Source organism: Xyrauchen texanus, chromosome 31 (assembly GCF_025860055.1).
Source record: "Xyrauchen texanus isolate HMW12.3.18 chromosome 31, RBS_HiC_50CHRs, whole genome shotgun sequence".
Lineage (NCBI taxonomy): Eukaryota > Metazoa > Chordata > Actinopteri > Cypriniformes > Catostomidae > Xyrauchen > Xyrauchen texanus.
Genome location: NC_068306.1, coordinates 34,829,833 through 34,848,833, shown reverse-complemented (window position 1 = coordinate 34,848,833; position 19,001 = coordinate 34,829,833). Strand labels below are relative to the sequence as shown.

At 45.8% G+C, this 19,001-nt stretch overlaps 1 pseudogene; it reads left to right on the top strand.

Annotated features, from left to right (window-relative positions):
* Positions 1-932: 932 nt before the first annotated feature.
* LOC127624927 (retinal guanylyl cyclase 1-like) lies at positions 933-18,499 on the top strand (annotated as a pseudogene).
* Positions 18,500-19,001: the final 502 nt, after the last annotated feature.

Sequence of the window (19,001 nt, the reverse complement as noted above, 5' to 3'; positions counted from 1 at the left end):
GACAAACTGACTGACAAACTTGTTGGTTTGACCACGCACAGTGAAAACATTGAGATTTTTTTTGCCAAAGTAGAAAAAACATTTGAACATAAAAGTCAAATAATTTTTATTTTTATAGTTTTTTATTTGTGGTTTTCCCAAAACAGACTTTCTATAACTAGGTATTATTTAAATTTTCAGCCATGTTTTTTCTCCTGTACATTAAGGAAAGCTGTGTGTCAATATATTATGTGTCTCTGTGAAACTTTACTGGTAAAAATTAATCCAGCTCACTATCTAAAAACTACCCTGTTCAAAACACAGCAGGTTTTAGCTGGGTTTTACAGCAGGAAATTAAAGCTAAAACAGCAACGTCTAAAGCAGTGTTTCCCAACCTTTTTTCTGCCACGGCACACTTTTTACGACAAAAAAATTCTACGGTACACCACTATCATAGGCTAACCATCATCAATATTTTTCCTTTTCAAGAAATTGACCACGTTTTCTGTCCAGCTTAGTAGCTTGTTTACCTGCAATCTTACCTGTAAGGTAGCAAGAGCGCTAAATGGCTAATGAAAAAACAACTAATTTGTTTCTTTTCTAATTTGTAGATTTATTCTTGAAATGCCACAACAAATTGCAGGGATGCAAACTCACGAGGAGCGAAAAAGGTCATGAAAATTTTTTTCCTGGGATATAATTTTTTTTAAAGAATAAGCTAAAAGCACAAATTCCAGCTATTTTAGCATTTCTTATGAGTTGAGTTGAGGCATCAAACCCTTAACATGTATAAGTATCAGTCATTTTAACACATTTATCATTGCTCTTCACAATCACAAAATTGACCTATTATGATTTAAAAACGAATTTCTCCAAAAGGTGAGGAGTTTGGATCCCTGAAAAAATTTGTTTTTCATGCATTTATTTATTTTGTGGAATTTGATAATTTTTCCATGGCACACCTGACAACGGTACACTAGTGAGCCGCTGCACAGTGGTTGGGAAACACTTTTCTATAGTGTCTGCAAGAGTCTAACCTTTCTTAGACATATTCAGATTTTTGCTTAGAGCTCGAATTTGAAAATACATGAAAAGATAATTGTTTATGATTTTGATTAAAAGGTTATGTGTTGACATGTTCTTTGGCCTCAGTTTAAGACCATCAATAAGGGAAATAAGACAAACATCATATACTCAATGTTGAGCATGTTGGAACTGTATTCCTCTAACCAGGAGGAGCACATCCGTGAGAGGACAGAAGAGCTGGAAATAGAGAAGCCGAAGACGGATGCTGCCACCGTCAGTATTTCATACATACACACACTTTTCTACCTTTCTTAATCTCCGTCAAGAGACAGCTTTTCAAGAAACTAGTAAAAGTTTTTAAGGGACAGTTTACCCCAAAATGAAAATTCTGTCATTATTTTCCCCCCTTCATGTCATTTAAACCCATATGATTTCCTTCGTCCTTCCTCCGTGGAATACAAATGAGAAATGTTGAAGAATGTACTGTTTCTTTTTCATACAATCACAAAGAATGAGGGACCGGAGGTTTTGAGCATCAAAAAAGAGGCAAAAGCATCGGAAAACATAATTAAAGTATCACAAATATCATAAATGCAGTCTTCTGAAGCCAATTCATTACTTTGTGTAAGGAAAATACCAAAATTAGCATCTTTATTCACTGAAAATCTTATCTTCACCCAAGCTCCCATTGGCTGGTCATGAGCGTTTCGGAAAGAAGTAACAATGTTCAATTTGTAATAATAAATGTATTCTTTTAAATGGGATCTTTTTAATAAATTAGTCGATCCAGTTCACAAAACCAATCTGAATTATATGAATCTGGAAAGCCTTAATTCCCTTTTATTATAATTACATGGAAAAAACGACTTGTAAAATTCTTAAGAATTTCTCTTTTTGTGTTCCATGGAAGAATAGTTCCCCGTCTGTCACTCACTTCGACGTTGTGTCGAATAGGGGTCTCTCTTGAGCACCGAATATGCCTCTGATCTATGAAAAAAGGCCAATGAGAAGTTGGCGGACAGAATTTGCATGTCCCACCCCCGGACATACGGGTATAAAGGCGAGGAAATGCATCTGTTTCATTCAGAAATTTTCTTCGGTGCCGAGAGTCATGTATGCAGCGACCTGCGAGTCACACACCTGGTCCCTCTCACCTTTGAGCGATCTGCTGTTGGATCTACAGCGCAATTCAGCGGCTTTCTCCTCTGCATGGCAGTGCAGTTTGCCCCTGGGCATGTTTGTAAAAGAGTGACTTTCTCTAAAAGTGTTAGTTTCTCTAAAAGAGCAAATACACAGTTGGCGTTGAATGTCCTTTTCAGGACGCCTCTTTTTAATGACGTCTTTCCGCCGCTGTGTAGTTTCTGGATGCGGTTGATTTCTCTCCACTTCTGACGGTCATAAAAGCTGCCTCGTGTGCCTGGGCTGCAATCACACACAGGCAGCGTTTTATGAATGGTTCATGTTCTCAGTGCGAGAACATAGCCATGGCAGCATTGCGGTCGTGGCTTTCTTTTGTCACGAGAGAAAGCCACTTCAGCCACCCCCCCGTGCCTCGCCTCCTTCCTACGGGATTGGGGCAGGTGCCGCGGGCAATGAAAACGATTTGGGGATAATGACAGGCTCGGTTTCACCGAGTAAATCCCCGCGAACCACCCATCTCCCTGGCACGCTTGCTTGTTTCCATCCAAGCTCGGGATGATTGCGGCTCGCTTCACGGCCAGCCGGCGTTCTCCCTTGAGTCCCCGGATTTGGATGACGACATCGCCGCTGCATCGGAGAGCGTCAAAGCGGCATCTGATGCGACGAATCGCCTGGGCTGCCACCTTCGGGTCTGCTGCCCAGTCTGAGGCTGACGCGCAGAGGTCCGCTATGCTTTCCCTGGCTGCTGCAAGCGCGAGGCTGGACCGGAAACCTCCGCCCCACCTCACGGCTACTTGATTGGTTCCTCGGGCATGTGCGCCGCTCACAGCCGCGCCCCCCCAGTTCCTTTCTTCCCGGACGTGCATGACGAATTGAGTAAGACGAAAAGGGAACCTTTTACTGCCCGAAATCGCCTTCCTTGCTCCTCCGCTCTCACTACCCTCGACGGTGGAGCAGTCCCAGACCGCTTCCACCCTGCATGCCATGGCCCCTCCTGCAACCAACACCAGGCCAAGGCACTTAAAAATCTGCACTTGGGAAGTCCTGTTCCTGATGTGCTGCAGGAACTGTGCTCAATGACCGATCGCGCCCCCCGGGCCATGAAGGTCCCAGCACCGGCACTCGTATGGGCGATGGCCACCCTTGTGGTCCAGAAACGTCATCTATGGACTGGACCTGGTCGAGATACGAGAGGTAGACAAAGCACGCTTTTTCAAACGCCCCCGTCTTCCAGCGCTGTCCATTCGGTGGCACCATTGACGACTCCGCCCAGCAGTCCTCAGTGGTGAAGAGGCAGACGGAGGCCATCTCTCAACATCATGCCCCGTCGCACTTCCAGCACAGGCCGTGCTCCGTCTGCCCGCCGAGGGCGTCCTCCTGCGGCTTCCAAAAAAACGTGCAGCTCCGCCTCAACCAAGAGCGGTTCTCAGCCCCAGTGTCGAGCACCCCGCAGGAAGTGCACGCCCCCCGTCTCACGAACCCCTTCGGGGACCCAAAAGGCTCCCAAGCGTTCCTGAGATGGATGTCCCAGAGATCGAGATGTTTGCTCCGGGGTTGGTAAGCAGACCGCTCCATCCCCCGGTGGAGGGCCGGGAAGATAACCTTCAGGTAAAGGTATTTTTTGTTTGTTAGTAAGTTTTTCAATAATAGAGCAATTTCCTCTTTCTCTGGGTCACCTGGCCCCCAAATGCCGTTCTCACGGCACTCTGCCACCACACCTCAACAGTCCCGGCCCACTGGATGCAGACCTCTTGCCTCCATCCCCACAACTTTTCCCCGGCCGGCCGGTTCTGACGAGTCCAGAACAAAGGCTCCCCTCTGGGCAGACACGCTGGCACACAGCTGGCCCACAGGGCTGCGTAAGTATGCATTTCCCCCAGTGAGCCTTTTTGCACAGGTGCTGTGCAAGGTCAGGGAGGACGAGGAACAAGTCACTCTAGTGGCCCCCTATTGGCCCACTCGGACTTGGTTCTCGGATCACGTACTCCTCGCGACAGCCCCTTCCTGACGAATACCCCCGAGCAAAGACCTTCTTTCTCAGGGACGGGCACGCTCTGGCATCCACACCCAGACGTCTGGAACCTCCACGTCTGGCCCCTAGATGGGATGCCGAAGATCTAGCTGATCTACCACCTGCCGTCGTAGACATGATTAACCAAGCTGGAGCCCCTTCTACCAGGCAACTTTACGCCCTAAAGTGGCGCTTGTTCGCGAATTGGTTCTCTTCCTGGGCTGAAGACCCACAGAGGTGCGCAGTTAGGTCAGTGCTCTCATCCCTGCAGGAGAGGTTGGAGGGGAGGCTGTCCCCCTCCACCTTGAAGGTGTATGTAGCTGCTATCATGGCCCACCACGACGCAGTAGACGGCAAGTCTTTGAGTAAGCACAACTTAGTTATCAGGTCCCTAAAGAGGCACCTGGAAGTTGAATCCCTCCCGGCCAAGCCTGTTCCCCTCCTGGGATCTCTCAGTGAACCTCTCGGACCTTCAGAGACCCCCCCTTTCGAGCCGCTAGAATCAGTCGAACTCAAGGCCCTCTCCCTGAAAGGCTCTCCTGATCGCGCTCGCCTCCATCAAGAGGGTCAGGGACCTGCAAGCATTCTCTGTCAGCGACACCTGCCTGGAGTTCGGTCCGGCAGACACTTATGTGATCCTAAGACCATGACCGGGTTATGTGCCCAAGGTTCTTATGACTCCCTTCAGGGACCAGGTAGTGAACCTGCAAGCGAAGCTGCCCCGGGAGGAGGCAGGCCCAGCTCTTCGTTGCTGTGTCCGGTACGTGCTTTGCATATGTATTTGGACTGCACGCAGAGCTCTAGACGTTCTAAGCAGCTCTTTGTCTGCCTTGGTGGACAGCGGAAAGGGAATGCTGTCTCCAAACAGAGGCCTTCCCACTGGGTAATTGACACCATTACATTGGCCTATCACACCCAGGCCGTGCCCCTCCCCTTGCAGAGCCGAGAACACTCGACAAGAAGTGTTGCGTCCTCGTGGGCACTGGCCAGAGGCACCTCCCTAGCAGACATATGTAGAGCAGCGGGTTGGGCAACACCCAATACCTTTACGTGATTTTACACACTCAGGGTTGAGTCAGTTTCATCCCGTGTTTTCTCAGGTCCGAGCCAGTAGAACTCGGTAACGCGCTGATGGACTGACCAGGTGGACCGCTTGCACCTAGCGCCCTTTACCTCAGCTGAGGTAAAACCAAAGACTTTTTCTCCCTGGATGAATCCTCCCTAGCCCTCGGGGTCCACAATTCAGGGGAGGAATTCGCCGACCCAATCCACTACGGGTACTCAATCTACCCTGTACTGGAATATGTGCTCCACAGGTCAGGGCTCCTACGTGGACCCCCATGTGTGTATTTTCCACGGTACGGTCTCCTTATTAGTGGACCCGCATCTCTGTTGGGCGGTTCCCACTGCCCCTCGGTCACTGTGTCTGTAGCAACTCCTCCTTCCGAAGAGGTGGGATCTACCACCGCGCCACTTCCCACATGTGATCTAAAAGCCCATGTGGTGTATTTCGCCACTTTTACCTCCCCCTCTCTGGGAGGGTGTGGTCTCCACAGAGTCTTTTCCCCCTGAAAGAATAGGAAAATGGGTAAGATCCCCTTCCCACGATGCATGTAAGGGTCCCAGACATTTTGCTCTATGCAAGAAACATAGACAGAAAAGAGGCTCGGCCCGATCCCAGGTTGGCAAGCGTCACCTTGTTCCCCTGTCTAGAGTAACTATAAGGGTTCCGATGACTTTATTGGGCATTGGGGAAGGGTACGTGCAGTCTGATACAGCTGGTCGTTTTGGCACGTCAAGTACCTGCCTGCTCCTGTGTCAGCAGTACACATACACAGCTCAGCGCATGGTCTGATTTAAATTGGACCCCTAGTGTCGCTTCTTCGATACAAGGTCGAAGTGACCGACAGACAGGGAACGTCTAGGTTACGGATGTAACCTCCATTCCCTGATGGAGGGAACGAGACATTGTGTCCTCCCGGCCATGTCGCTGAGCCGAGCCACTGTTGTGGCCGGACCATTTCCGGCTCCTCCGAAAAATCCTGAATGAAACAGACGCATTTCCCCGCCTTTATACCCGTATGTCCAGAATTCTGTCCGCCAACTTCTCATTGGCCTTTTTTCATAGATCAGAGGTATATTCGGCACTCAAGAGAGACCCCCTAGTGTCGCTTCTTCGACACAACGTCTCGTTCCCTCCATCAGGGAATGGAGGTTACCTAACCTAGACGTTTGGAGTGACATGAGTAAATATAAAAAAACACAACCATCCTGATTTATAAAAACGTTTCCAGTTGTTTGTCTGTGTTTCTATTCTGAAAGGTCTGTCAATGAAGCACTAAAAGCACGGCAGCAACATGAAGCCGGAGCACTTTGACAGCATGACGCTGCACTTCAGTGACATTGTGGGATTCACCAGAATTTCTACTAACAGTGAGCCGATCGAGGTGGTCGACCTTCACAATGACCTGTGCAACCTATTATTGGAAACCATGATGTTTATAAGGTACTTGATACTTGCCACACTGTTGTAGACTGAGAAAAACAGTAAAACAGATAGATATTTGTTGCATCATTTTACGTCCAGTCATATATTAATATTCTTTGAAAATTACTGTAAATTAAAACAGTAATTTTTTAAACAATAGATGCTGCTTACATTATTACAGTTCCAGTTCATTACATGATATCGAACCACATGCATTCACGCAAACTCACAGTAAAACATACATTTGATAGATTATACAGACCATTGTTAAAAGCAGAAAGAGACTTATGAGTGTACTATGAGCAATTCCACCAACACAGTTTTGGCTCTTGTTCAGGTGGAGATGATCTGTTCCTAACAGCAACCGGCATGCTGCAGAAATAGCGAACAGGGCAATCGATATCCTCAGTACTGTTGGCACCTTCAAGATGAGACACATCCCTGATGCACCGGTCTGTATTCGCAAAGGCCTGCACACTGGTGAGTGTACTTAATATTATATTTCTATAGACATGTGTTATGCATAACATATTTCAAAGAATAAATCTTAAAGGACCACTATGCCATTTTTTCCACTTAAAGGTGGAATCTGTACCTTTTTCATTATTAAAAAGGCTTGAATGGAAGAAATGAATAGTACTCTTTAAAAAGTACACTCAGATGAGATGAATAATCCAGTTATATCAGTAGTCTAGTAAAAGCTGTTTTATTTACATGTAGTGGATAGCCTCATTGGGGTTTCAATGTTTAGATCATGTGCCAAATTCTACTTATTTGATCTATTGAGTGCATTGCTTTGTATAACATAGTCACCAGAACAGTGTGCTCTGGATGCAGACTACACATTCAATTTAAGGTGAATTCTAATTGAAAGTGATCATCAATGTCAATGAGATAAAAGAATTGGAAAATAAAAAGTCACATGCTCACACAGATTCTGCCAATGAAAATAATTGGAGCTAAGCTTCCTCTGTTAGTTTTATTTCAATCAGGCATTCTTCGTTTGTTCTTTTGGTCCATGTGTGGCTGGGTGTGGTGGGCCTAAAAATGCCATGCCACTGTCTGTTTGGAGACACAGTCATCCTCCAGAATTCATTCATTCATTCATTCATTCATTCATTCATTCCTTACATTTATATAGCACTTTTCTAGGCACTCAAAGTTCTTTACATAGTATAGGGGGAATCTCCTCAACCATCACCAGTGGGAAGCATCCGCCTGGATGATGTGACTTCAGCCATAGTGTGCCAGAATGCCCACCACACACTAGCTATTGGTGGAGAGGAGAGTAGAGTGATGTAGCCAATTCAGGGATGGAGATTATTAGAAAGCCATGATAGATAAGGGCCAATGGGGGGAATTTGGCCAGGACATCTGGGTTTTCAGGAGAACTGAATTTCTTAATTTGAATTTAAAATTGAGGTAACAAACAGGATGTAGATTTGCAATTTGATTAAAGGAAGTAGAATTAAAATGGGATGAAACTCAAAGAAATTCATATAAGCATTAAGTTTAGTTTTTAATAATACATTTGGTTTGATGCAATTTCATTTTATTCGATTTTGAAAGGATGCAATTGTCATAGGACTCTTTTAAGTTGACAGAATTTATGAAATCTTCTTAAAGTTACTTACTTACTTACAAGTGGGTGTAGGTAAGGTGTATGCAAGGGGATATTCAAAATTACCCTTCTTTATTCATTTTCAGGGTCATAAGCATAGTGTCGAGGCTGTAATTATTCCCCGCCTCTCCCATCCACTAATATTGTGTACGGATTGGCCGGAATTTACTAATTTATTAAGAAGAATTTTGTGGTTGCGTCCTGCAAAAAAAGTATCATGTGTGGTAGGTAATGCGCTGGCTGGGGAGGTGGTGCCAGGGCCGTATACGTCAGATCCATGTCAGGAGGACATAAGGGAGAGGGAAGTCTCGGATTCCCCAGCCCTTAGAAGATTCCATGCAGAGTATTTCCCTCTGGATCAGACGTGAGATGAGACCCTTAGGCATGCCTCTATTTATGTCACATACACTACGCGAACTGTACAAATGATTAGGAATTAAATAAATTTGACCTAAATTTTGGATGGTAAAAGACCTGTGTTTACCATCCCAAAATGGACGGCTTGGATGAACAATTTAATCAAACCCTAAAGAAAATGATTGATATGTTCATTCACGAAGAGACTCAAAATTGGGATAAATGGCTTGAGCCCCTATTATTTGTAGTTTGAAATGTCCTGCAAGCCTCAACGGGGTTCTCCCCATTTTAATTATTGTTCGGGCATTGACCATGTGGCATGCTCGACATCCTATGGGAAAATTGGAAGGAGGGACCTCCAAACAGCAAAAACCAAATTCCATACGTTCTTGACCTGAGAGCAAAACTCCACATACTGGGGAAATTAACACAGGAGAATTTGCTACAGGCTCAAGAACATCAAAGCTGGCTGTATAATAGGGGTACTCGACTATGGGAATTTACACCAGGAGATAAAGCCCTTGTATTGCTCCCCATGTTGAGCTCTAAATTACTCGCCAATTGGCAAGGACACTTTGAGGTCACACGGCGAGTTGGGGAAATAGAGTCTGAGGTGAAACTAGCAGATAGAGGTAGGGCACATCAGATTTACCACCTCAACCTCCTAAAACCGTGGAGAGAAGCATTCCCCTTGACTTTGGCGAAAGTGGTTCCAGAGATGGAGGAGCTCAGACCGGAGGTGAACTTAAAAGCCACCAATCGAGCCACCCCGGTAACTTGTTAAGACCACATCTCACCGTCCCAAATCACGGAGGTTGCCAGGTTGTAAGAATTCTCTGATGTGTTCTCATCTCTACCCAGCCGTACGGATCTCATAGAGCACCATATCGAAATGAACCCAGGGGTAGGGTTACATAGTCGTCCCTACCAATTACTCGAGCACAAAAAAGTGGTTCGGGAAGAATTAAAGGCCATACTGGATATGGGGATAATAGAAGACTGTGCCAGCTCGGTGGTTTTTGTTCCTAAGAGCGACGGCTTGGCCCAGTTCTGTGTGGATTACAGAATAGTCAATGCTGTGTCTAAATTTGATGTGTATCTGATGCCTCGGATTGATGAACTGCTCGATCGGTTAGGTGCAGCTCGCTTTTATTCGACACTGGATTGACGAAGGGATATTGGAAGATCCCCTTAACTCCCATGTCCTGTGAAAAAACGGCATTTTCCATACCGTTTGGATTACACCAATTCGTTACCCTTCCATTTGGTTTGTTTCCCTGGCTACGTTTCAGTGGCTCATGGACCGAATCCTTAGACTGCATGCTGGTTACGCCTCTGCCTACCAGGATAAGCGGCACCTAGCGGCACCTGCAGCATCTGAGGGCTTTCCTGAATTCGTTGAGACAAGCGGGACTCACAACAAACCCAAAGAAGTGCGCAATTGGGTGAGAGGAGGTACGGTATCTGGGTTAAATGACAGGCTGGATGGTCCCCGGCCTGAGTCGGTTTATGTGGGTATGTGGTGATGTGGCCGTGGCCGTGGCCTAGCGACGTCTGTGGAGAGCGAGTCTGGGAGAGGAAGAACTGTAAGGATTGACACCTGGGGGGAAATATCTCTAACAGCTGTTTTGTGTTACAGTGAAGCACTGGAGAGAGATAAAGAGCAGCCAGAGTGGCAGTTGGGAGAGAGGTACCTGAGTCTTACTACTGCATGGACTTCATTGTGGCTTTATGTTTGTGAAGCTGATGAGTTTTGTGTTTAAGCTGAAATGCGAAACTAAATAAATTACATTACAGAGTGCAAACTGTTTCCCGCTTCCTCATTTCCCTTCAAATGACCTGAAAATGTCACAGTTTGAAATTAGAGAAAGATTAGATTATTACATTAATATTAAATAATCAATAATATTAGAGAAATATTGTCTAAATATTAAACAAATGTAATTCTACCTACCAAGCAATAAAAAGTCTACATAAATCAAATGTGTAAAATGTCACTGAATTGCAATTCAGTAAATTCCACCTCTTATCGTTTGGAATCAAATTCCAATTCAACTTTCTGTTGGGCATGGCCAATTTAATTCAAAGTTATACTCTCTGTACAAGAGCTAAGTCAAAAATTCTTAATTTTTCTCAACCCTTGTAGAGACAGTAAGTACATTACAGTGTAATAGAGAAAGTGCTGACTATTTCACAGACAAATAACCAAGAGAGGAGAAACTACAGTACAGTACAGTTCTGCTTATGGATATTTAGTGTACTTGTTACTAAGTGCCTCAAACAATGACAGTATTTTCAGAGTTATAATAAAATATTTGATGTCAGTGGGCAGTCTGTGGCTGCACTGAGACAAATCGTATACAAACAACAACAACATGTGTATTCCATGCGTGGAACAAACAAAACAAAATTCACAGTTGCACTGGGATGCCGCTGCTTATTTTGCAGTGTTTCATGCATAACATACTGTTGGTTTAAGATAGCCATCAGTACTGGAAGTAAAAAGTTTACAGGCATTTATGTTCAAATATCATCTGTTGTCCAAAGCATATCGAATTCATGCCAGTCACAGCACTGTTAAAATACTTCTGGAGTTCAGAGGGGGCAATGAAGTTGAACTTTGTGGTAAAACTGAACTAAAGGTCAGCATTACTGATCTTGTAAAAACTGGATACTACATATAATTAACAATTCACTATAATTCTTTCTCATGGTGGGGCAAGGAATGGAGGAAACTTACCGGCTAGTTAAAGAGGGCTTCAACAAACCACTGCTGACTCCACCCGAGCTCAAGTCAGGGTAAGACACCTGAACTAAAGTCTTACATAGAGGTATCCAGCCTCGCTCCTAGAGGCTAGTATCCCACCCAAAGACAATCTGTAAACCAGTTTAATGACACTTGGTCTGGTTTTTGTTGCCCAACTGTCCACTTGTCGGTTTAAAGACAGAAACATCATCTGCATCCACATTGAGATAATCAGAATCAGAATGAGATTTTTAGAAGTATGCTTACACATACAAGGAATTTTTCTTGGTGACAGAAGCTTCCAGTGCACAAACAAAACAGCAACAAGACAGAGATGATAATAATAAAAAATAAGTGTAAAAAAGCCAATGAAAATACAAGTATATATAGAAATACAAAATAAGACAAAAGAAAAGTGTACAGTTCTTGAAAGTGAGGGCAGGGTTAATCCACACATCAGTCTAAACTGTCCTTTGTAGTCTTCTGATGTCCGATTTCATAGCTGAACCAAACCGTACAGTTATTAAAGTGCAGAGGACAAACTCAATGACTGCTGAGTAGAACTGGATTAGCAGTGCCTGTGGAAGGTTTAACTTCCCTAACTTGTGTCTATCCTGGCAAGATTCTTGCAGTCAGTTGACAGAAACTTTGTTCTATGAGCAGCAAGGAATAAAGGCAAGTTGTGCAGGGAGGACCACAAAATCATGTTTTTTTTGGACTTTGCTAGAGCTACACAAGCGAAGCGGGATGGATTCAAAGAGTGTAAAAAATGACTGCACCAACAGAAGTTACTGTAAGCTTTGCACTGCTTTATCCTGCTAAAAACAAATATATTATTCTCACCACAATTGTACATAGCGGTTATCTGAGTTATCATAGACTTTGTCAATTTGAACCAGTCTGGCTATTCTCTGTTGAAATCTCTCATCAACAATGCATTTCCATCCACAGAACTGCCGTACTTCATGCACAACATTCTTTAGAATTTACTCCGTCTTCTTTAGTCTTCTATCAAGAAATGCACCTTTCTTCACAGAAAGCTGAAAAACTTGGCAAGGCATGGGCTGGGCATGTGTTTCTTAGTGCTGGTTAGAGTAAGAGCAGGGGAGTCATCACATTGATAAGAAAGAATTTACAATTTAAATGTCTCAAACAGATCAAATATAATTTAGGAAGAGTCATGATTGCTTTGGCTGAAATACAGGACCGAAATCTTATTTTAGCTAATGTTTATGCACCCAATGCTGATGATCAGAACTTTTTTTATAGATCTTGTGGGAAAGCTACAAGCAGTTGGGATCCTTCATGATATTAATATTATCTTTTAATAGATAAAATCCTTGACCATAGTGATGCAAAGGTGTGTAGAATTTGTGTCAACATTGAAACTACAGAGGATGTGTAAAAATCATCTAGGTTACTGTCGTAAACCCCGTTCCCTGATGGAGGGAACAGGCCTTGTGTCAGTGAAGTGACACTAGAGGTCTCTCTTGAGAGCCTCAGTTGCCTCTGAGCTTTGAGAAAAGGCCAATGAGAATTGGCGAACAGAATATGCATGTCTCTCCCACGGACATACGGGTATAAAAGGAGGGAATAATTTTGCAATGAGGAGCCGAGAACAAGGTTCATTATGGCCATTACAGTGGTTGGTACGGTGTTGTGGCAAGAGTCTCGTTCCCTCCATCAGGAAACGGGGGTTATGACAGTAACCTAGACGTTCCCCTTCTGTCACTCACTCGACGTTGTGTCGGTGAAGTGACACTAGGGGTCCCTATCCAATAACGCTACGACACTGAACCGTGTTACGTGAACTGCTGATGTGGGTGCAAGCAAGCTGTTGCATGCCAAAGGAGCATCCCACGGCAGGCTGCATGTAACATTCCGCAACGCCCCATAAAAATTGTATACACTTTCTAGGTTCCCGACCTTCTCTTGAGGGGGAGGGGGGACAAAGCGACGTGCCAAACGTGGGAACAGGCCAGGGTTAGGTTTAGGCTATGTTCATCATAGGGCTGTTAGAAGCAGATGGCGCCATCTAATGCTATAACATGTATCGGGAAGGTGTTTCTTTTTCGATTTCTATTCTTTCAGGAAGAAAAGACCACGTGGAGACCACATGCTGCTTAGGCTGGGGAGGTCACATGTGGCAAATACGTCACATGGGCTTACAAGCCACAAATGGATGTGGTGCAGTGGTAGGTCCTTCCTGGTAAGGGAGGAGCTCTACAAACACAGCAACCGGGGGTAGAGGGAGCTGCCCACGGGAGACACGGGTCCGCCGACAGAGGACTCCTCATACAGCGTGCTCGAACCTGCAAGGGGGCGGGCACGGCCTGGGTCTAGAAGGCCTCTGCAAGGGCATTGATGACCTCATGGACAAACCTCTGTTGGGGACAACGTCCCTTTCCGCTGTCTGCCACAGCAGACAAAGAGCTGCTTGGAATCATCTAGGGCTCCATGTGCGGTCCAAAATATGTGCATACTTTATGTGCCAATGCAGTCAGGGCCCTGTCATGGAACCGGCAGCTGCGTGCCCATTGCAAACGGTGCCCCAACTCAGTTTGAAGTCTGGACATCTGCTGCTGGGGGACTCCTGTCCGCAGAAAGCAGAGGAGTGAAAAACACAAGGTATGTGCCGTGGGACCATGCCCATCTCAAGACTCGAGTCTGAAGCCAGTGCTGTAGCGGTCTCATGTGCATCAACCCGAGTGGCGCAATGGCTGCCGAGGACGCCATATGCCCCAGGAGCCTCTGGAACTGTTTTAGAGGGACCGAGGTGCCTGGTTTGAATAGGGAGTGGCACTTCACTGTGTAAGCTCATTTGTGAGGCATGCTGTCATTGACAGTCATATGGTAACTCCATACCGAGAAAAGAGATGCTCCCAGTTGACTCAAAGCCCTAACTGGCTGAGAAGCCTGAGCACCTGGTCCCTGTGGGCACACAGTGACTCTCGAGAGTTAGCTAAAACCAGCCAGTCATCAAGGTAATTTAGTATGCGGATGCCTGCTCCCTTAGTGGGGCAAGGGCTGCCTCTGTGACCTTCGTGAAGACGCAAGGGGACAGGTACAGGCTGAAGGGGAGGACCTTGTACTGGTACGCCCGGCCCTCGAACTCGAACCGTAGGAAGGGTCTGTGTCGAGGCAAGATCGAGACGTGAAAGTACACGTCCTTCAGGTCTATCGCTGTGAACCAATCTTTACGCCGAACACATGTTAGGATATATCTCTGCATGAACATCTTGAACGGGAGTCTGTGTAAGGCCCGGTTGAGATCTCGCAGGTCCAAGATTGGCTGCAACCCACCACCTTTCTTAGGTACGATGAAGTAAGGGCTGTAGAAACCCTTCTTAATCTTGGCTGGAGCAACAGGCTCTGTCGCGCCCTTGTGTAACAGGGTTGCGATTTCCACCCGCAGGGTGCTGGCTTTCTTGCCTTGCACCGAAGTGAAAATGATGCCACTAAAGTGGGGCGGGCACCTGGCGAACTGAATCATGTAGCCGAGTCGGATGGTCCTGGCCAGCCAGCGCGACGTGTTGGAAAGCAAAAGCCTGCATCCAAGTACAATGCGAGGGGCACTAAGGGGACGATCGCGTCTGATGTACCTGGTCGCGTCCCAGGGCACCTGTGCTGAGAAAAGACTCTTACACTTACCTTGCTCAGTGTACCTGGCAGGGGGCAGGTTGGTGACGGAGGAGGAGGTCCTGTGGAGACGTCCTCTGGACTCGTCAGAACCGGCCGGCCGGGGGTCTGCGCGTGATACAGTTGCTGGCATGGTGGCGGGAGGTCTGCGTCCAAGATGCTGCTTATTCTCATGATATGCTGGATCGCCTCCGTCTGCTTCTTTACCGGTGAGAACTGCTGGCCGAAGTCCTCAACGGTGTTGCCGAATAGGCTGAGCTGGGAGATGGGCACGAATCTCAAACATGTTCATCCATAGATGTCGTTCCTGGACCACGAGGGTGGCCATCGCCTATCCAAGTGCCAGCGCTGTGGCTTTCGTGGCCCGGAGGGTGAGGTCAGTTGCTGAGCGCAACTCCTGCAGCACGTCAGGATCAGGACTACCCAATTGCAGATCTTTTAGTGCCTTGGCCTAGTGAACTTGAGGTAGGGCCATGGCATGCAGGGCGGAGGTGGCCTGTCCAGTGGCACCATAGGCTTTTGCCGTCAGGGACGATGTTGTTCTGCAGGCCTTAGAGGGGCGTGTCGGACGTTCCCGCCAGGTGGCTGCATTCTAGGGGCACAGGTGCATCGCAACCTGTGGCATGGCTGCGAGCAGTGCCCTGACCCAAGGAACCAATCATCTAGCCGTGAGTATTGAGGAGAGGATGGAGGGTTCCAGTCCAGCCCCACGCTCATGGCTGCCTGGGCAAACATGTCAGCCATCTGCGCTTCGGCCTCAAACTGGGTGGGCCGACCACCATTCGCAGTCGGCCTTTATCCCTCTCGGAGGCTTGGCCGGGTGTGTAGAATCATGACCCGGCCCTGTCCTCTGCCCTCCGCCCTGTCACACACCGGAATTCATAGAATTGGAAAAGAGTGTTAAAAGTGCTGAAACAGAGCAAGAAGGTGTTTGATAGGGTGGAATGGGATCTTTTTAAGATTTTAAGAATTTGGGTTTGGGTACACTTTTAATGGGTGGATTAAGATGCTTTATAAACAACCATTAGTGGCAGTACAAACTAATGGATTAATTTCAGATTTTTTTTTCTCTTGGTAGGGGAACCCAGCAAGGCTGTCCTCTCTCATCTTTATTGTTTTGTCTTGCCCTGGAACCATTAGCAGCCACAATAATAAAATAGAATATAATAGAATAGGATTTTCCTGGTATTGTAGCAGGAGGTGTGGTGCAAAAACGTATACTCTACGCAGATCATACATTATTATTTGTCACTGACCCTAGTAGATCTATGTCTAGCCTCCATAAAATTATTAATTATTTTTCAAAATGTTCAGGATACAGGGTGAATTGGTCTAAATCTGAAGCTCTTGCTCTGACAGCATATTGCCCTGCCACAGCTTTCCAACCTGCTGCCTTTCAATGGCCCAAGCAAGGCATTAGGTATTTAGGCATGTTATTTCCAGCAAATCTGAGAGATATAGTTAGAATTAATTTTGACCCTTTAATGAAAGTTATTGTGTGATGTTGATAGGTGGGCTTCACTGCATTTGTCTATGGCTGGGAAGGTCAATGTTATAAAATTGAATAGTATCCCCAAATTCAATTATTTACTACAGTCTCTCCCTCTAGAAGTTCCTCCTACTTATTTCAAACTATTTTATAGACAATATAAGTATTTTATTGGAATAGTAAATGACCTCTATGCATTTGCATTTCATTAAGTTACATAGACCAGTCGACAATGAGGTTTAGCCTCCCCAAAATATTTTTTATTAATGCTTATCTATGCTTTTTGCATATGGCTGAACCCCAAATTGTGTATTAACAAGTCCCCCTTTTGCTGGAAAGAATGGATGGGGCCCCATGGGGTTCCAAATGAAACATCAGACTGGCCATAGGGCGAGCTGGTCTTATCTCGGACCCGGACGGAAGAAAATGAGCATGATATGGGGTGGGTGGTTCGTGGGATTTTACCCAGCAAAGCCGTGCCCGCTGAACTCCCCAAATCGCCTCCATCGCCAGCCAGGTTGACCTCCATCCTGTGGGGGTGGCTGGAGTGGCTTTTCATTTCAGAAAGGCCACTGATACTGACTGCTCAACTGGGAAAATTTTTGTTACAGATCATGCTTTGGTGAATTTAGAGATGCTGCCTCATATAGAGAAAAGAAAATCATATAGATGCCGCTTTAATAAATTCCTTCTACTGGATGGATGGAGAGGGGTGTTGCTACACTTGGTGACCTTTATGAAAACAGAGCTTTGAGATCATTTTTAAATATAACACAGCAATTTGGGATTTCTAGGTCTCAATTTTCCAGGTATTTACTGTTGCACCATCTACTTTGAACTATTTTTGGTGGTAGTATACAGCCCCCTAAAGCTGCAAACACCCTCTGTATGGTGCTCACAGCCTTTGGAAAGGATCATGAAGCATCAGTGTTTTATTCCTCGTTGACTCAGAGTCTGGGTGATGGGGCCTTCACAGCTCTTAAGAGGTTATGGGAAAGAGATCTGAACTTGGTATTGGAGGATGGGAGTGGGAAAGATTTTTAAAACATTTTAAAACTATGTCTTGGGATGCCTTATTCTGTTTTAGATTTTGTATATTTTCTACTTGACTCCCTCTAGATTGTTTAGGCTTGGTTTAAAAGCAACTTACCTGCTGGTGATGTCAGTTGGAGGATGGAGACATAGCCCATGCTCTGTGGTTCTACGCTAAGATACAAGAATTCTGGGTAAGAGTCCAAAAATTTATCCATAAGGCTCTAGACACTCAAATTTAATTCTGCCCCAGACTATTTACTGTATATTGGGTGATGGGGCACTTATTAAACAAGGTGACAAATATACAAAAAGCTGGGTCCAAACTAGTGTAATGATTGGCATACAGATAATTCTTAGAGGCTCGAAGTGAATTGGTGCTCCCTCATTTCAAGAATGTTTCACCAATTTGGGGAGGGTAGTGGCATTTGAAAAGATTTCATATAGTCAAGGCAGATGTTTCCTTTAACAGACGGTTTGATTCTAGTACATCACTTTATTTAGAAAGGGTCAGGTTATCGTTCTCACAGTTCAATGAAAATAATGTAGTCGCAAAGTGCTATTTTTTCTCACATTTGTTTTTTCCTCCCTCCAGCAAGGGCCCCTGTTACTCGGGTCCACCATTATCCACAGTCTGATGCCCCTGACGAGCAGTGTGGCATATCAATCACCAGGAGCAGCTTGCAGTCTCCCTAGCTCTTCAATTTTTTCTGTCAGTTGTGCAGGGCTTTCACGTACTGATCCAGACAGACAACAGTACAGTTGTGGCATACATAACCGCCAAAGGGGAATCCGGTCGTGTCCAATGTTGAACCTGATGTGCCAGCTTCTCCTCTAGGTTGACTTGCTTTCATGTCAGGGACTCAGAGAGGTGTAGTGGAGGCTTCATTCTCAGACTGTACCGGAAGCTGTTGTGGACCTGTTTGCCTACCTGGAGACCCACACTGCCACCTCTGGACTTCCAAGACTAAGGCTTCATTGTGCTTGGATGCCCTAGCTCTCCAATGGCCAGTGAAATGTTAATATGCATTCCCTACCATTTAATTGCTACACCAAAATTTTGGGCAAAAATGTAGGAAGACCTGGAAACAGTACACTAGAGTGACCCAACTGCCCATAGTTACCGGAGCTGATAGAGCTGTTGGATACTCCCCCGTGGAGGATTCCACTGAGGTGAAATCTTGCATGGGAGGCAGGCACTAGGAAAAATCTGGTATCTTCGGCCATAGCTGTGGAAACTTCATGTCTGGCCCCTGAACAGGGCTCTTCTGATGTAGATGGATTATCGCAGCCAGTGCTTGACACCATATTGCAAACCAGAGCCCCCTCAAAGAGGCGGCTACATGCCTTGAAATGCCTTGGACAAGTTTTCGCTGACTGATGTTCCTCCCATAGTGAGGACCCAACACATTACCCTGTACAACCAGTACTTCACTTCCTGCAGAAGAGTTTGTAATCAGGACTCCATCCATG